Consider the following 20,701-nt stretch of genomic DNA (forward strand, 5'->3'; position numbering starts at 1 on the left):
TTGTTTTAAATACTTTATATATTTTCAGCAGGAGATAAGTTACAACTTACTTTTAGAAAATGCAGTTAAAGACAACAGATATGAAAGTTTTCCAGGACAAGGAAATGTCAAATTTTTATTTTCTATATTATATTGTTTATAATTGGACATTACCCAGTACAAAGTTCTTAGTTTATATATTAATAAAATATAAAGTCTTCATGATTTAATTAATTAAGGGTTAATGTTTTGATTTATGCTTTGCTTATAAAGTTTACAAAATCCACAAAAATTTATTATCTCTCAGTTGAATTGTATTCTGCATAACTATATCTAAAACTGTAAAGCAAACTGGAAACAGAATAAAATCTTCAACAAGTTCATAATTAAAAAAAGAGAACCTCAATCCTAAGTAAGTGAGCTCATCAGGCAATTTTTAAATCTTGTTTTGTCTGGAACAAGAATTTACATTGCAGTAGAGGGTCAATTATTTCCATGTCATGTTGAAACTTTTAAACCTCAGCTATTTCTTGGACTAACCTTTTTTTAAAAAAAGTCACAAGATGTTGAGATTGTTAAATACAGAGAAAAATTCTGTATGTATATTTATTCATTCTTATGAAGACTTTATTTTACCAACCATAAAATCTTGTCTTGTTGAGTTCAGACCAATAGTAAGTGGTCAGAAATTATTTTCAAGAGGTAAATTTTCCACTAAGCTAAGGTGATTTGAAGGTATCATAGCTGAAAACTACTTTTTGCAATGTGCTTAAGAAAAGAAAGACATTCACTTGAATGCAGAATTCAGTTCTTCTTGTCTACTTAGGCCACACATGAGAAGAAGAATCATCCATCAAGTCAGACTGTCCTCATCATTAATATTTTCCCTGGTGGATGTGTTCTGAGTCTGATATGCCATCAAACCAGTTCAGTTCATTTATTAGATATGCCCTTTCTTTGGTTTAGGGGTGTAAAATCTGCATAGGGGTAAAGGTCTTGTAACAGAATTGGCAGTTCCAGCTTCTAGGCGCCAAAGGTATGAGTTTAAATTTTGCTCTGAACTTGCACTTACACCTCAGCTATATCAGGTTATTGAGAAGGAGTCAAAGGTGATGCTAACCACATCAATCTTTGTTTTCCCATGTCTACATGAATATGGTGCTCCATAGCTATCTAGGTTTGGTACACACTCCATCCTAGTATGGCCTTTGCCTTCTTTTTTGAGACAGCAAAAAAAGGAAGGAGTTGGATTTTGTATGAAGTGGGGAGCATACTCACAGGTGTTTCAGATTTCTTCATAGGCATTTGCTGCAGTACAATATAACAAGGACTAACACTGGATTGTTCTCACAAATAGTCCATGCCTCCAGTGGAACATTTTAGAATAGCCTTGGACCTCTTTTGCTTCTACCAGCGTGGAGACATGATACATTTCTTCTTTTAAATCTATCCCAGTAAGAACTCAGATGAATTGTGAATTGAATTTGGGGATTTTTCTTTCTCTTTCTCTCTTCTCAGAAATTTCTCCCTTTTTCTCCTCCACTGTGCCCCTCTGTTGCAGCAAAGGAGAAAGGTTAAAAAATCCTCATAACATCTATCTGGAGATGGACAAAGCAGAGATAATTCTATGCCTTTCAATCCATACTAAGTATTACTTATGATGTTTCTTAGAGGTTTGTATCGCTAATGATTGATAGCAACATGGAAAACACAAGTTCAGAACAAAAAGATTAGTCTGTGATGAGGAAATTGTTTATACAATCTGAAACTGACAATCTAAATTTAAACGTGCCCTTTAAATATATCCATCCTCTCTACCTCTCCTTTGCAAATGCTGTAAATGTGTCACTTCTGTTTTCTGTAGTTTCAGACTCTTCATATCTCCTAATAGAGTCTGATGGAAGTATTTCACTAGCTCTTTTCCCTTTTTTATCATATCCATTGAGGTAGGGTTATAAAGCCAGGGCAGCACTGAAAATCTGCAATTTTCACCATTATATCTTTTGCCAATTTTCACTTCTGCTCTCAATTTATTCCACACAGCTTATTTTAATAACAACAACAAAGCTTTTGATATGCACAGTAAGGCTTTTTTAAACCGTTTTTAAAGAAGTAGGCTAAAAATTTCCAAAGGCAGCTTTTAATTCTTGTTGCATTGGTGATTTAAGCATCTAAATTAAGACAAGTGAGGGCTTATTTTAGAGGTGCTGAGCATCAGCAACTCTGAGTTCTAGAGCTTTAGAGCTCAGCACAGTCAAAGGATCAAGCAGGCACACACAAGAAACTCCAAATCGGACAGTCTTTTTGGAAAAATTAGCCGTGTTTCTTAAGGGTAAAATCTCAGCCTTTCAAAGTCAATTACAAATCTCCCAATGACTTCAATAGGCTAGGATTTCACCCTTTATATTTTATAGGAAAAACAAGCAACATCATACAGAAGTTTCTCTTTTATGATTTTCTTGATGTTTGCTCAACCCTGGCTTCCCTTTAGGTAGGAAAAATCATGGTTTTAATTTAAACTCCATAAAAACAAATAAACAGTAGCTTAATTACAAGGGTGGATGGGATGTTTCACAATGCTTAAGCTAATGTAGTAAAACACCAAGTGTTTGAAAAAACATTTTTAAAGCTCAGAAAACTTCAAACTGTAGTGTGTTTTCTCCTCCCTGTTCCCAACAATGCTGGAGTTGCTAATTTTACAGCACAAATGAAAAACTGATGACAATTTCTAGTAAAGTAAGTTCCATTTATTTTGGCAAATGCCAGTGATAGCACTATAGGATAATACTTTTAGCTGCTTTATCTGGGTCACTTTTTAGTGCTTTAATGTATACCTGTAACATATACCGCTGTACCACTTATATGATCATTTCAGTCACTGGAGTAAGATCATCTACAGTTCTTAGAAGTCTTATGCCTGCATAACACATCTCTGTGCCTATGTGCCTATGTGCCTGACCACAGTACGACAATGATTTGTAAAACACCTTTAGTGGGTGCTATCCTTAAATATTACAACTGATGATTCAGAAGTGGAAAGCAATTGGCAATAGAAAAACTGAAATAGAAACACTGTAGTTTTTGAATAGTTTGCTTGTCCTTGAGTCACCCTACCCATGTGAAAATGGACAATATGCTAAATAGACCTTAAATCCCATGAAATTCTAAGATTTAACTATTCTCTTTTACACCTATGACACATCAAAAAAAAAACTATGGTCCTGTCAGTTCAAAACTTGAACTTTAGCTCCAGCCCTTCCTCTCACCCATTTCTTCAGGTATTTGCAAAAAAAGAATAGGTCATAATAGTGTTTATTAGCACACACAAAAAAACATTCTTTACTTTACATATGTACATGTTCCATTGATACTGACTTATTTTCTATAAGATTAGACAGAGAAAGGACTAATCTGATTGCTTTCCAACCACACCATTTGAGAACTAGGATAGAAACAAGAATACTGTTGGTACATACATGAACTTCCTTTACATGGAAGGAGAGCATGAAAAAAAGAAAAAAAAAGATTATGAAAAAAATCATGTTCTATCAGCTCTTACTTAGATGAGTTGAATGGAAATAACTTTTTTTTTTTTTTTTTAAGTTTTTAAGTTTTTAAGAATGTGTTTCATCTTCTGTCTAATGGTCAGAAAATTTCCCTCTTTCCTGCAGGGATTAGTGTTTTGGATGATCACATTACAGTTTTTGAATTTCCCTTGGTGCACCAATACCAGTAGCTGGACAATCAGAGGACATATTTTCTAATCAGATGATTTGTCCCCTGAGCTAAGAAGCCTACTTAGAGTACAACTGTCCTTTATGGGAAGAAAGGAAAATAAAAGAATTTTTTTGCGTCTTTATTTCAGTAATTTGTTGTTTTCATGTATGTTGGTGAAGTTTGGGTTCATGAAGGGCAGGTCCTGCTTGACCAACCTGGTCTTTTATAATCTAGAGATTCATGTGGTGGGTAAGGGAAAGGCTGTTGATGTGGTCTACCCTGTCTTCAGCAAAACCTTCGACACCATCTCCCATAGTATTCTCCTGGAGAAGCTGGCAGCTCTTGGCATGGACAAGTACGCTCTTTGCTGGGTAAAGAACTGTCTGGAGGTCCAGGCCCAGAAAGTAATGGTAAATGAAGTTAAATCCAGCTGGTGACCAGTTATGAGTGGTGTTCCCCATGGGTTAGCACTATGGTCTGTTTTCTTCAATATCTTTATTGATGACCTGGATAAGGGGAGTGAGTGCACCCTCAGTAAGTTTGCAGATGACACCACGTTAGCAGGAAGTGTCGATCTGCCTGGGGGTAGGAAGGGCCTACAGAAGGAGCTGGACAGGCTGGATCGCTGAGCTGAAGCCAATGGGATGAGGTTCAACAAAAACAAGTGCACTTTGGCCACAGCAACCCCAGGCAGTGTTACAGGCTTGAGGAAGAGTGGTGGAAGACTCTCGTATGTTTTGTTGAAGGACATGGCTTAGTGAGAACTATTGGTTGGACTGGATGATCTTGAATTTTTTTTCCAACCTTGTTGATTCTATGATTCTATGACTCTAAGTTTTCTATGACTGAATGGTTTCAATTGTGAAGATATAGAAAACTGACAACCTCTGATCATCTACCCCAAAGCACAGTGATGTACTCCATTGTAGACTACAAGATTAATTTTAGAAAATTGGCTAGCAAAGAAAAAAGTATCGAGCATGGAATACTTTTTCCTTGCCATATGTCTAGAGGTCATGTTTTCATCCAGTCTCAAAATGCTCTTTTACAAAGCAAGCTTATTGCCATTCAACATTATTGTTAACAAAGGTGGTGCATTTTATCTGCATTTGCTTTTGGACACTTTAGGCTTGTTTCCAGGATTTTAAAAGCCTCCTAATATATAGAGAGAATTCTTACCTACCTCCTGTCACTTCTTTCTATGTAATGTGTTTAGAAAATATGCTGCACTAGTCTACTTTACTTTTTGCCTAGCAGTACTCCTGAGACATCATTCTGATATCAAGGGAAAATTGAAAGGCCTTAAATCTGATCTCTCAGACAGCTGTGCTAATTCAACTGAAGGGTCTACAACAGGAGATGGAGAGAAATCTATAAAATATTTGGATGACATTTAAAAAAGGAGATAGGATGTTTTCTTGTTAACCTTTAGAGCAGCCCATTACATAAATTGTGACAATGTACTTGGATTAAATGAAACTGCATTCAGGCTTAGCTCTAGATTTATCACTCCAGCAAATGAATTCTACTGTAAATCTGACAATATATCTTCTAAAGAATGCTGTTTATCTCAGTCGGGAAGCAAAGTGCTGATAAATAAGGATCACAGCCTTTTGGATGAAACACTATAAAGATGGATTAAAAAGAAAATTCAATAACATTGGTTTCCTTTTGCAGTGTAGGAATTTTCCATGGTAAATATCTAATTAAAATTAAAGATTTCTTATAGCATTTCCATTAATATTGGAACATGATAAACATAAACAACATGATAAACAAAATTATCTAAGTAATGTTGCCCTTGTTAATTCCAATTACTTATGAAAATAATTTGCACACAATTTGATGATGAGTGGTTGATCAGTGGTAGCTTTGATTTCTAGTTACCTCCTTGTCATCTCTCTGAATGAATAAGTATCACCAATTTACATCTACAAGAGAAAGCTGAGGGCAAAACGTCACTGACATTATAAATCTTTTGATTTTAAGTTTTCCTAAAATTAAAATAATTTCAATGCAATTTTTGAATTTATCAGTTACTGAAACTAAATCCTGAACTAGTTTATAAGTGGTGAGAATTTCTTGGTATTTTTTGAACTGAGTAATTGAACAATATAAGAAGCTGAAAAATAGCACTCTTACAGAAATTTGAAATGCCTTTGCGCATACAAGGGCTGTTCCAAAAGTAATGCTTCCTATATTAATATCTTGATCCATTATGTTAGAGGGGTATGCTGGTAGTATGGTAGTAGACGTTTACCCTTCCTGCCAATATTCCATTATATTTTGTTGCAGTGCAACACATGGAAGAGCATAAAAAGCAAAGATGTGTCACTGAATTCCTCCATGAGGAAAAGATGCACTCAATGACATCCATCAACACTAGCTGAACATTTATGGAGACCAAACAGTGGATGTGAGCACAGTGAGATGGTGGGTGGTGCATTTCAGCAGTAGGGACAGTGATGTGAAAGACAAGCCATGTTCCAGATGGCTATGCAGATATTTATGAGCATGGCATGCAGAGTCTTCTTCATCACTGCAAAAATCCATAGCTGATGGTGGTGTTTACGTTGAAAATAGTGTTTTGTATCTGAAAATTTGCTCTATCAAATAGGGTTATTATGGTCTTTGTGTTGGTTGTAATTTCCATGGAAACAAATAGAAGGCATTACTTTTGGAGCAATCCCTGTATTTCAGGAGATAAGAGAAAAAAAAAAAAACTGAAAAGTTATTCTAGATTAACTTTTAAATAAAATGCAAGAATATGAAATACGATCAGAGGTAGTCAGTTTATAACAATTAGGTTCCTGATATTATTTCTGCAAAAATTGATTTTAAAAGATCAAAAGACTAACTGAACTAATGATCGCTAACCTTGATTCCAATATGATCAGATTTCGAAATCGAAGAAGAAAATATTTTTTTATGTTAGTTGCTAAGCTGTGTATCCTAAACTGCGATAAGAAAGGCACTGCAAGTTGCTTAAACTTTCAAAGGCAAAATTGCACACCCATTGTAGTGTTCGACAAGAAATACTATAGTAATGCAATGGTTAAAATATCAGAATTGTTATAAAGACTGTAAGTTTCAATCTGTGATTGAATTACTCATGAAAGTAAAGTCTACTTGCCTGAGGCTGGTTCTTCCTTATAGGGTAAAATTTACTTTCAGTAAGATTTTGTTCTCTGTTGGAATTTAACATAGCTGACGAGAAAGCAGGAGTATATAATCCTACCAGTCATACACTAATTTTGTTGAAGGTTGCAGTGTTTCTTTATTTTATCTTTATTTACTGTAGAAAGTTTGTTGGGTGATGGGTGACTAATAGTTGAACATCTGGATGCAGTGACCTTTAAGAGCCTTTAGTCATTACTGTGCTCAGTTAAACTCAATATCAACAGAAGTGCTTGCATTTTGACTGGAGTAGTATAAATCACTTTACGAATACATTGTGCAAACAGGGGGAAGTATTACCATTCCAGACTCATTCTCCTTTAAATGACTTCAGCAGGATGGGTCAGGAGCTAAGGATTTGTTTTGTTCCTCGTTTCCAAAGGACAAATTTTGAGAATTAAGGAAATTAATTAATAAAGCTAACTGGACTAAAGAGCTCAAGAATTTCTTTTTGTTAGGCTGGAATTTATTGAAGTAAAATGTACAAAAATTATCTGAGACTTTCATCTCATGCAGAGAGAAAAAAAACAAAGAAAACCTTTTAGAGGCCTAAGTGAATAAACAACCAGCTAATAAAAAGAATATTAGAATTAAACAGAGAGACTTTTCGGAATAGAGAAAGAAGAGATCATTACAGAAAGTAAAATACAAGCACAAAGTGACAATTTCAAACATCAATTTAGATTTTCCTTTGCAAAGGAAATTACAATGAGTAAAAGTCTACTTGGAAGTCTGACTCTTGTTCAGTGAAGTGTAGAAATTAAAGACAACATGACATGGCACCAAACCCCAACATTCAATAGAGCTGGAATGAAGAAAAAGATAGGAAAAAAGTGCCATACGTGAAGTAGATTTTAACTGAAATCTAAAATCTATCATAGGCCTATATGAGATATGGGCCATGGGCTATGAGCAGCTGGTCTCCCTCAGGCAACTGAAAAGGGCTTCACAATTAGGGTCCATCCTCCACAGCAAGGAGCAGAGCTGGCTGGGTGCAGCCAGGGGCCAGCTCTGCCCCAGGCACTGGGCAGCTCTCTGGGGATGGAAACAAGGTGTCGCCCCCTGGGTTGGGGTCACATTCAGGCCCCATGACAGGAACCAGGGTCAGATACAGACCAGGATGCCCGGGAAGGGCTGTGGGGACAGGCATGGGCCAAGACCCAGCTGGACATCAGCCAGAGTGGGGACCATGATCAGGCAGGACAAGGTGATGATATGGCTGGGAATGGCTTTCTGCAGCCCTGCTGGAGCAGGGACTGATGGCACTGGGGCTGGTTAGAGGTTCTGAACCAGCAGCAGTGTGTGGAAAGCCTTGGGTTTGGGCAGGACACTAGGATCTATGTGTGCACTCAGAGACCTGGCAGTTACATGTGTGCTAAATACGTAAAGTAATTAGAAGCATGTTTTTCATATGCTCCTTTAGAATCAGTGGGAGGAAAAAGCCACTGTAAACATCAGTTCAAACTCCCTAACATCTAAACAGGAATCTGAAAATTCCCGTATCTCCATTGAGATACTTTGGGCAATACCCGTTTTTTATGTCTTTTAGACTGAAGGTAGGGCTGATAAGCCCTAACTTTTTTTCATCATTCCTATACTGAAAGACTTTCAGATTTGAATTCCTAAGAACTGCAATAATACAGACATTCTGTAAGCTCATACAGTGACCAAGGCCACAAGACTCATTGGTTCTCCTTCTACCACATTTTCTCTTCATTGAAGTTCGTTGTCCTAGTCTGCTCCAAAGGAATCTTCTTCACAATTAAGGTCATTTCCCAGAAGTGGATGATGCCTTTTACTTTGTCATGCTTATTGGGCTTTAGATATAAACAAAAAAACAAAACAAAACAAAAAACAAACAAACAAAAAAAAAAACAAAACAAAAAATTAGTTATCTGAAGATGGAAAATAGGGAAGAAGGGAGAAGAAGAAACCTATAACAGGTAAACATTTAGCATTTTAACATCATAAAATACTAGAAAAAGTCATGATTCTTTTAATCTGCCTGCAGTATTAAGCAGTATGAATGGAAGTAGTTGAAGTAGTTCTAGTGGAAGTAGAATGGAAGTTGAAAATAATCCTACGTTCTACCTGCTATTCTTGCCAGTAGTAAAACAATGATAGCAAAAGAATTAAAATGCCTAAAAAGATTAAAAAACTAAAGAAGACAACATGAATTAAATATGTGTAAGCTGGCTAAATAAAAAGTGATTTGGAGTTGTTTACCCCAAGCTGGAATCTCTGAAAGGAAGAGTTATTATTTAGAAAAATGCAAAGGCTTTACAATAAAAAAGTCATGTTACTTCAAAACTGAAACCTGACTTTCTTACAAGTACAGCTATAGGGCAATGTGCAGTTGAGTAGCTTTGATGTTAATTAGACCTGATAATCATAACGTAAATGTAAGGGTTGTATTTAGGATTTCAGCTTTATATTTCTCTTCCTGTTCAATTGATAAAGTAGTATTTTATATACCCTTAGGATGTGTAGTGTCCTACAATGAGCTGGCACAGCTTTTCTGGTCCACTGCTGGTAAGTGACATTTGTATCTCATTTCTTCTTCATATTTCCTCCCCATTCTCTTTACAGTATTGGGAGGTTACGGTGAGCAGTTATAGCAGTGTCACAGGTTGTGTTGTGATTGATAAATGGGTGTGAATTCAATGCTGGTCAAAATCTTTGATCCTAGTAATTCATACAGACAGTGGGACTGAACAATTTAGTATCTCTGATATGATCTAACTTTCTGAGTATTACTGTCTGGAAAGCAGGAGCTGAGGGAAGAATGAAAGATGATTTATACCTCTCATGGAAAGAATGTTAATTTAACTGAAGGAAGTGAGTGTTTCATTATTTGGATACCGTCTAATTTTATGAATTGTCTGTGAGTCATCCTTTCCCTGGGAGTTTTCCCTCCATTTCATTTGCAAATATATGAAGAACACTGTGGGTTTTTTTTGTTTGTTTGTTTTTTTTTCTAAAATATTTACACAATATTTATTTGAAAAATAGAAAACTTTTTAGATTAATTATTAATGATTTTAAAAACATTGTAAAGTATTTATTGTGTAACATGCAGCAAAACTAACTTTTGCTATCATTTTCTATGTTTGCACAGAAACTCAAGCCAAGATTTAGATACCTCGTTAGGCATCTGTGAGGCAGAAAGCTATGTATGAGATTTGTAAGATCCTGTTACCATCATTAGAGATCTGCATTCACATACAAATATTAGACTCAGTTAGCTGACTAGTTTTTTAAAACTCTACTGACTATTGCAAAATATTGTGTTCACATAGGTAACTACTGTAATTCTAGATGCTGTGCAGTGCCCAAGACAGTTGTGTAGGATTAGTGGACAAAAAAGATTTACTGGACTAAATCTGGATTGAAATCCTGCTCATTTGAATAAATTTCAGGTCTGAAAGTGTGAATTATGGAATATCTTACGGAGGTATTGCTGAGAAATTGAAAAGACAAAAGATTTTGGCGCCTTCAAGGATGTGCTTGGTAGGTAAGATAGTCCCTGGAGGGAAGGGTGGCCTAGAAACATTGATTTCAGGGTCAGCTCTTCCAACCTGAAAAGAAGTCCATACCAGCAAGGAGGAAATCAGGCAAAAATGCCAAGAGGCTTGCACAGATGAACAAGGAACTCCTAGCAAAACTCAAATATAAAAAGGAAACACATGGAAGGGGGAAGCAGAGACAGACCTGTGAGGAATATAGATCCATTATCTGAGCATGTAGATGTGCAGTTAGTAAATCCAAAACCCAAATGGAATTGAATATGGCAAGGAATGTGAAGGATAACAGGAAGGGCTTCTTAAGTTCATAAGTAAGAAAAGGAAAACATCGAAAAATAGGTACATTGTTGTATTAAGTGGGGAACTTAGTGACAGAGGACATGAAAATGGATAAGGTACTGAAAGCCTTTATTTCTTTGTAGAATCATTGAATCATTCAATTTGAAAAAGACCACTGTGATCATCTAGTTCAACTGCCAAACTATCACGACCATGTTCACTAAATCATGTTTCCTCAGTGCTATATCTACCCTTTTTTTGAAAATCACCAGAGACATTGACACCACCACTTCCATAGACAGCCTATTCCAATGTTTTACTCATTCAGAGAAGAAATGTGTCCTAATATCATAGAATCATAGGTTGAAAAGGACCACAATGATCATCTAGTTTCAACCCCCCTGCTATGTGCAGGGTTGCCAACCACTGGACCAGGCTGCCCAGAGCCACATCCAGCCTGGCTTTGAATGCTTCCAGGGATGGGGCATCCACAATCTCCTTGGGCAACCTGTTCCAGTGTGTCATCACCCTCTGACTGAAAAACTTCCTCCTAATATCTAACCTAAATCTCCCTTGTCTCAGTTTAAAACTATCTCTCCCTGTTCTATCACTATCCACCCTTGTATCCAACCTGAATCTCCCCTGGTGCAGCTTAAGGCCATTACTAGTTACCTGGGAGAAGAGGTGGACCCCCTCAACTCCCCCCCCCCCCTTCCCTGCCTAGCTACTCTACTAACTCTTTTCTGGTAGATGCAGAGAATGATAAGGTCTCCCCTGAGCTTCCTCTTCTCCAGATTAAAAAATCCCAGTTTTCTCAGCTGCTGCTTGTGAGACTTGTACTACAGGCCCTTTAACAGCTTTGCTGCTGTTCTTTGGAAACACTCCAGAGCCCCATTGTCTTCATCTCAGTCTTTAATAACCTTCAGGAGTACTAGATCCCAGGTAAAGACCTGGGAGAAGTATGAAGCAAAGAAGATCACAACTTGGTGGAAGAGGACTAGATCAGGGAAAACTTTATAAATTCAATTGAATGGGCCCTGATGGGATGTATTTACGAGTGCTCATTACTGTGGGTTTCATGCATTTGAGACTGAATTACGTGAGAAATCTGCTACTCTAAGGCATAGCAGACTTCAGATAGATCTTTCTTTTTAGTTTGAAAATCCCAGGAAGAATTTCTTGCAATGGAGTCTTAGTCTAAAAATAATGATGCCTGATCTGCTTTATGTCAGAAAGTCACAGAATTACAGGCTCTTTTCAGTGGCGTCAGCTGACAGGACAAGAAGTAGTAGATACAAACTTAAGCAGAAGATTCCATCTGAAAATCAACATTGGAAGTAGTTTCACTTCATTCTTGTAGTGGTAAGCATTGGAACAGATTACAGTCCATTCTTGGAGATACTCAAAAGTCATCTGAGCACTGTTTTGGCAACAAGCTCTAGGTCTCCCTGCCTGAGCAATAGAGTTAGACTAGATGTCCTTTAGAGGTCCCTTTCAAACTCAAACGGTTGAGGGAGGGAAGATTTAGGTTGGATGTCAGGGGGAAGTTCTTTACAGAGAGAGTGGTGAGGTGCTGGAACAGGCTGCCCAGAGAGGTTGCGGATGCCCCGTCCCTGGAAGTGTTCAAGGCCAGATTGGATGGGGCCCTGGGCAGCCTGGTCTAGTATTAAATGTGGAGGTTGGTGGCCCTGCATGTGGCAGGGGGGTTGGAGATTCATGATCCTTGAGGTCCCTTCCATCACTGGCCATTCTGTGATTCTGTGATTCCAACTTCTGTGATTCTGTGAAAGTGACAATTTTCATTCCCATAATCTCTTTGCCATAGTTTCTTCCTGTATAGAAGAGTAGTTAGAAGAAGTAACTAAAATTTTTGGAGACCTAAAATGTTTATAAGGAAGACTAAACATCTCCTTCCTTAACGTAGATGACTAATCTTACTTTTTATTTAAGAGTATTGACTGAAAACTGTTAAAGTAGATGCCTTCCAGAATTTATACTGAATAAACTACAAGCAGAAAAATTACAAGAAAATTTCAAATAGTGTCAATCCATAGGACATCCATTCACATTAAAGTACTAAATAAATAATAAATACTTCACTGTTTTGCGTGACTTATTTCCTTTTTGAATAAAACAATTATCAGGGAAAGCTCTGGGACAGAGTCTCAGAAGACACAGAATAATTTCCTGAAAACAAAACAAGTCATGAAATTCGAAGCTAAACATTCTGGATTTCTTCAAGAATTGCAATTCTGCTTTGAGTAATCAAATCTAAGGACGTTGATTGAAGAGATAAAGGATAGAGTACCACAGATAAATGGGTAAAAGAAACAAAAATATAATTTAAAAAATGATACTAGAAAAAGACATGTAGTAACAAGGAAAAAAATTACAAGTATTTGTAGTTTCATATTTCTTTTTAAATTTAGGTCTCTGTAAAATGCAATTGTATTGCAATGGGTCTTCAGATTGAAATCTGTTTGGAGAGTGAAAGACAGAAGAGTATATTCAAGCACTTCATTACTGAATTAGACCTCTACTAAAAGAAAAATATTACAGGCTTCACTTCACACATCAACTTCAATTTATTAAAAGTGGGATTTTTAATAGGTAGAAACAGGTTAAAGCTGAGTATCAGTGGCAACTTCAGTTTTTCTCAATGATCTGAATGTAGGAGAGGCCTTGCAGTGGAATCTAGATAGATGAGCCCTGGGCAATCAGCAACGCATGAATTTCAACAGATGTTGAAAAGAATTGCATCTGGGATGGAGTAACACAAGTACAGTCTGAGAGATGAGCACCTGAGAGCAGCTCAACAGGAAGAAAAAGGGGTGCTGGTGACAGCTGGGTTAGCATTGAGACAGCAGTGTGCCCTGGCAGTCAGGATGGCAAACTGTATTTTGAGGTACATTCAACACAGAACAGCCAGCTAGTCAAAAAGGTGATTCTCTTACTATATTTAGCACTAGTGTAGTTTCACCTTGAGTACTGTGTGCAGTTTTGGGCTTCGCACTATAAAAGGACGTTAAGATAATTGAGAGCATTCGAGAGGAGGATAAAAATGCTAGTAACAGGGCTGGAAGGCATGTCCTGTGAGGAGAGAGTGAGGACACATGAGTTGTCCAGGCTGAAGAAAAGGAAGCTGAGAGGTGACCTCATTGCTTTCTGTAACTCCCTGAGGAGGGGAAACGGAAAAGAAAGAGGCAGTCTCTTCTCCTTGGTAAACTGCAATAGGGCACGTGGGAATGGTGCAAAACTGCACCAGTGGATGTGCAGACAGGATATTAGGAAAAATTTCTGTACTGTGAGGGTGGTCAAATGCTGGAACCATCTTCTCAGTGAAGTGACTGATGCATAGTGTCTGTCCGTGATCAAAGAGACATTTAGAGAATATTCTTAATAATATGCTTTAATTTTCTGTGAGCCCTGAAATGGTTAGACTGCTGGATTCAATGATATTTGAAGATCTCTTCAAACTGAACTATTCTGCCACAAAACAAAAATATTATTTATCTGGAATGGCTTCCTATGCAAGCATTGGGTAATCGCACATTCTTGTAAATGTCTGTGGTAAATTGCTAAGGATAATAGGAATCATGTTCCCATTTACTGCATGTTTCAGCAATGATGACTATTCAGATCTTATATTTTATGCATTTGTTATCTCCTGTCTTTTAATTTACTCTCAAAGGAAAGAATGACATGTCTTTAGAAACTATGCATTTTAAGTGGTGACAATAGTAAATGAAAGACGTAAGGTGCAATGATGTATTTACCTTTGACAGCAGGATTCTCTGTTTGGATTTAACAAATTTGCTTCTCTGAAGTTTGCTCATCTGAACAGCAGCTGTTTGCCATATGGATCAAAACTGCAAATGAAATCACTTCCTCATGCCCATCTGATTTTCATATGCAGTCATATATCTGAATGTTTAAGTCTGTTTAAGATCTAATGAGGATGATTAAGCTGAGTTGTTTATTTTCAATTCCTGTTTTCCTCTTATTTCTATTTTTTTTTCCTTCTAATAGGGTCTTTCTCTTGCAGGAAACAAAACAAAACAGAACAAAAATACAAAAACAAACAACCAAGTGCCAAAGCTACAGGTAGTGGAATAGTGAAGGAGAAAAATTCTTTAATTTTAATAAAATAAACCAAATAAAATATTCCATATGAAATTCTGGTTCCAAGACTGTAGAAAGCACTATTTTTTGTACATTCTTGACTACTATCAATAAGATCAGTAAATTAATTAAGAAAAAAATTATGATGGTTGCCTATTATAATACTAGGACAAGTAAAATATTGTCAGAGAAGTTCCTGTTTACTTGGTCATTATTTAAGTCTATTAAGCAGTACTATGCAAGCGTAAAGAAGAAATACACTTTCCTTTTATGGGTTATAAGGCCATGAACACGTAATTTTTTAAAATTGCAGGCCCATGAAATGCTGTCAGAGCAGATTTAATCCTTTTAATGAATGGCTAAAGGCTTACAACACTCCTGGACATTATGGTTGTTGCAACCAGTAACTCAAGTGTATGAAATTAAGAAATTTATTCATGGACACAACGCTTATCCAGATTTGCATATTATGTTCACATGTTCCCATATGGATTCCTACACTAACAAAGCAAATCACAGAACATCACAATGATAATAAATACATTAAAATTAGGTAAAGTTTAATTGTGTATTAATTTATAACTTGAGTGCATTGTCTTCACGACCATTACACTGGTATCATTCACCTCTTGAGCTTTTGCGTCATGACTTCTTAATCAGAATAATAACTACTCAGGAAATAATCTTCTCTTATCATAAGCTTGTTTTTTGTTTTGTTTCTGTTTTGGTTTGGTTTTACACTTCTAGTTTTTTCCTGTCTTTAGTGATGTGTCAAAATCTGATATTTTGAGGAACTAACATTAAAAACGTATTGAATTGCAATAAGCAAAATGATTTTAATTCTATTTTTTTCTGTTACACAATAATTTTACTTTCAGTTAAAATATCTAGAAAATTCTTCAAACTAGTAAGTGTCATTTTAAATTCTGATATCTGTCAAGAAGTTCAGATTATAATATAATTTCAGAGCTCTTTAAAAATAGAATAAAAAGACTTCTGGAATGTACTTTTTCTACAGTTTCATTTTTTGTTGCCATTCTGATTTTAAAATACATGACCTGCAAATTCCCAGTCATTTTTTAATTAATGTTGTTACTCGTGTTAGTAGATTGATGCAATATATATGTATATTATACATGTTTCCAAGAGATAATTTCTTTGCTGATGTTCTGAAAATTTAATGCATTCAGAATAACATTTCAATGATATGAGTGTTTCAAATCTCCAGTTTGGAACTCTATTTCTCTCTGTTGTCATCAGCAGTACTAAATTCAATAAAGCAAATAAAAGGCAAAGTCTGTACATTTTTTAGATTTAGGAAACTAGTTCCATAAAAGGAATCAATAGGAATCAACCCAGATTTGGCTGCCTGTGCTACTTAGAAAAATTTTGCATGATATCTAAATTACAAATATTCTCTTAGCTACTTCTAATCATGCTGTGACATTCATACAACAGAATAGGACAATTCTGAGGTACAGTCTTCGGATTCTGAAGAGATAGATCTGTACTAGGGAGGTGCTGTGCCTAATAGCTTTAATTTAATCTCAGAAAATTGTCTGAAAAAAAAATACAGGAATGACATAGCATTCCTATTTCTAGCTCTAGAAATACATAAGATGCTATTAAATTAATGCTTCCTATTTCTTTCCATGGAAACTAGAACACATACAAAAAGTACAATAATTCAGTTTAGTAGAGCAAATTCTCAGCTACAAAATGCTGCATCAAAGCCTGGGGCCCTCAGTTCAGAAAGGACGTAGAGCTGTTGGAGTGGGTCCACAGGAGGGCTACAAAGACAATCAAAGCGCTGAAGCATCTCTCCTATGAAGAAAAGTTCAAGAAGTTGAGTTTGTTCAGGTTGGAGAAGGCTCCAGGGAAACCTCATTGCAGCCTTCCAGTACCTGAAAGGAGCTGACAAGTAGGAGGGGTCTGGTAGTGACAGAAAAAGAGGGAAAGGCCTTAAACTAAAAGAGGGGAGATACAGATTAAGATTTTAGGAAGAAACTTTTTCCTCAGAGGGTGCTGAGGTTCTGGAACAGATTGCCTAGAGAGGTTGTCATTGCCCCATCCATGGAGACATTCAAGGCCAGACTGGATGGGATCCTGGGCAGTCTGATCTAGTAGGTAGCAACCCTGCCCATGGCAAGTAGGTTGGAACTAGATATCTTTAACAGTCCCTTCAACCTAAGCCATTCTATGATTCTATGATTTTCAGTATAAGGAAACTGCAATTCTGATGAGAAACAATAAACATTTTAAACAAATACCAATAACTGTAACTAAAGTAGGTATTATTTGAATGTGTTTTATTACCTTAAATTTCCGCACAGAACAACAATTAATTTATATTATTGAAGAAGACTGAAGTCTAGGGCAAAGACCTGTTATATCGTTTCCAAAACACAGTGGAATGAATGTTCATGTGAATTAGGATGTCAAATAGACTTTTACATGTTTTTCTGGAGCTATGAAGTCTCTATGTAGAATAGAATGGCTATGTGCAAAGTTCAGAAAACTGCAGATACAACAATTTCTTCTTTTTGTCCTGAACACTGAAATAGAGTTTATATAAGGCACACTGGGGCTAATAAACCTTATTTGTCCCTCTTGTTCTCTGTGATACCTTCAGATGTGAGCCCTGTGGCCTGTATAAAAGACGGTTTCTACTGTTAGCCTCCATCTTTCAACTTTTCTGTTAACAGAACTTTAGAAATGAAGAGGTAGCAGGCTGCTGTTTATCACACTAGATGAATACACTGATGTAAGTGGTAGAACATTTGAAGCTGTTATTATTTCCTTACCTCTGGAAAAATTTTCTTTCAGAATCTATTGCACTTTAAGGAAATATTTCTCTGGTTCTGTTGTAACTTCATATTTCAGCAGTCACTTGAGTGTCTGCAAAGTTGAGAAAAAAAACAATCAAGAGGATGCTAGTTAACATAGCTTGGTATGCCTCCTAAAATGGCTGAAATTATAGTTACTAATTTTTGCCAAGAGATTCATGTAAGATTTTCTTCTAGTGCTTCTTCTAGTGCTTCTTTTACATAAAAATAATTTATAAAACTTAGCTTATATAACTGCATGTTTAAATTTACATTACAAGAAGAATCCTGTAATTGTGTTTTTAAAAAAACTCCCAGAAGAGAGGAAGAGAATGAGAGACAGAGAAAGAAATAAAAAAAAAAGAAAAAGAGAAAGGCACAGAGATAAAAGATCAAAAGGTGAAAGTAATAGAGAAAGAGTGAGAGAGAGAAAAGGAGAAAAAGAGAGAGAAAGAGAAAAATGGCAAAGGATGTAAGAAAGATATAAAGAAATAAAAGAAGGAAGGAAGGAAGGAAGGAAGGAAGGAAGGAAGGAAGGAAGAAAGGAAGGAAGGAAGGAAGGAAGGAAGGAAGGAAGGAAGGAAGGAAGGAAGGGAAGAAGGAAGGAAGGAAGGAAGGAAGGAAGGAAGGAAGGAAGGAAGGAATGAAGGAAGGAAGGAAGGAAGGAAGGAAGGAAGGGAAGAAGGAAGGAAGGAAGGAAGGAAGGAAGGAAGGAAGGAAGGAAGGAAGGAAGGAAGGAAGGAAGGAAGGAAGGAAGGAAGGAAGGATGGAAGGAAGGAAGGAAGGAAGGAAGGAGGGAGGGAGAGAGATATATTCCATATACACTGTCAGTTACCAGCAGTGAATCATGTAAGTGGTTTACCACAGTAAATAGTGCTCACTGCTTTTTGAAATGTGATGTACAGCATACAGAATATTAGTCAGTTATATCTTTTGTTAAAAATTGGAAGATTATTTCCAGATATCACGTCAGCATACTATACGAGACTTTTCAGTGGGACTGTAACAGACATTGTTGATATAGTACAGGTTGATAGTATATAGTGTGTTTGCTATTTTACTTTTGGAAAAAAAATGTCATTTATTCATTATTTATTATTTTTTCTCAGACAAACTGTAAGAAAAGTAGCTTAAATGTTGTTCATTTCAAGCTGTGTGACACAGCCCTCTAATTTCTGTGGGTGCTCAATCACATTCCCAGTGATTTATTTAAAGTGCTTCCATAACTGAAGGACATGTGCATAAAATAATCTCAGGCATAAATAAAGACAATTTGGTATCACTGAGCTTTAATATCTGAAGTGAAACCACATTGTTTGATTTACTAGGAATAACTAAAAGAACACATAGGAATGGTAAAAATAGTTAATCAGATAGGTGGCATGGAAATTTATGCATTTTCAGAAGAGATGGCTCCATTTTCTTATTCATAAACTGTTCAAGTGTTTGCACAAAAATCAAGTAAATGGCAGGGATTTATTTGTTTACTTGCTTGTTTAATTACCTCTTAAGGAATGGTAACAAATTGTAATAGGAAGCACTTACCATTCCATAGAGTATGAAACGGCTATCATTTACCAGGTTTTTAATGTGATTTTTTTTTTTTTTCATCAGGCTTCAAAAGCAACTCACAAAACTGTAAAATTGAAAATTCTTTGTCTGAGTAATTTAGCTCTTATTTTTTATTTGGCTGAGTAGCACTTACACTAAAACTATGATAAACAGCATAAAACGAGAAGAAAGTCATAAAGGAGTGCAAAGGTCATTAATTTTGGAGCACGAAAAATTAGATGACCAGAAATGTATGTAGGCTGGAAAATAGCTGAAGGAAGCATCACTGCAAACTTGTTTTTTATACTTTTATACTTGTACTTTTTTACTTTTCCCTAGACATCTTTCATGGATTACTGTCAGATAAAATTCCAGACCCAATGTGAGAATTCTTAAATTAAAAAACAATGTTAATGATGGTGAGGAGGTGAATATATAATGAGTATTATTCTGTACATTACTATTTTGAGAAAGACTTCAAAATAACTTCCAAAAATAATGCAAAATAAGAAATAATGTGTTGCAGTTTAGGATAGACAACAACTGGTACTCAGCAGAAAAAAAATAGATAGTTTTCCATATTATTTTCTGTGCTACTATTATAAACACATTTATTGCTTTATGTTTGTTAATATGAATTTGAATTTTTTACAATGAGAATTTTATTTAGGAATCTGATCAAAAATATTGAAATAGATCATCATAGCTCTTGCTTAGCAGAACTGTTCCTACGTAAAACTTATTCTTTAATTAATTGATAATTTTGGACATCAAGAATGGGATCACAGTTTTGGGAAAGAAGAGCAAAGTTGATGCATGTAAACAACTGTAGAGCTTTAGAATAGTAATTTCAGATCACAAACTTCTAAATTACACTCTAATCTTACTTTTGTTGCAGAATTTCATATTTTGATACCTGACAGGAGAATGTGGTAAGACAAGAATTTACTCCATCATTTATCACTTCTGTTGAATGTGTAGTTGAAGGCTAATCATCCACGCACAGATTTTACCTATTAGGAAAAAAAAGAAAAAAAAAAAAAGTAATAAACTCTATGAAAAGTGAAGATCAAATGCTTCACAGAAATAAATAGAAAAATAGAATAAATTGCATATGCCTCATTGGCATAGCCAGTGCAGAGGAGTCATGTTACTACCAATGACATTTCAGTATAATGGGCAATACCAGTGGCCGATGATTTAAGGGACAAAACTGTGTTGAAAAGAAGTTTCTCTTTAGTATATAAAGAAATGAATGCAACCAAGAAATTTAAGTTTGCTCTAGTCTTCCTCTGAGAGTTTGTATCATGATTCTGCAGCCAAATGTCTCTTTTGATTACTTGACTATTTTCCAGAAGCTGCATTACAAAGCTCATATCCCAAACAAGTAGACTTTGATTCAAACAAAGTACCCAAAGCTTGTTCTTGAGATTCCTCCTCTGATAACATCTTTTCTGATGTCTTGGCAAGCTTTCTGTCACTGGGGTTACAAACCTTAAATGAGGAAAAAACAGAGCTTTACAGCCA

The 20,701-nt window shown here is 36.0% G+C and overlaps 1 long non-coding RNA gene across 1 annotated transcript; it reads right to left on the reverse strand.

The window, feature by feature from the left end:
- Positions 1-7,338: 7,338 nt before the first annotated feature.
- Positions 7,339-20,673, reverse strand: LOC104916392 (uncharacterized). Its single transcript, XR_014881229.1, has 3 exons — positions 20,091-20,673; positions 17,603-17,696; positions 7,339-8,690 (listed from the first exon to the last, which is right to left on the reverse strand). It is a non-coding gene; the product is annotated as an uncharacterized LOC104916392 (long non-coding RNA).
- Positions 20,674-20,701: the final 28 nt, after the last annotated feature.

Source organism: Meleagris gallopavo, chromosome 1 (genome assembly GCF_905368555.1).
Source record: "Meleagris gallopavo chromosome 1, MGAL_WU_HG_1.1, whole genome shotgun sequence".
Taxonomy (NCBI): Eukaryota; Metazoa; Chordata; class Aves; order Galliformes; family Phasianidae; genus Meleagris; species Meleagris gallopavo.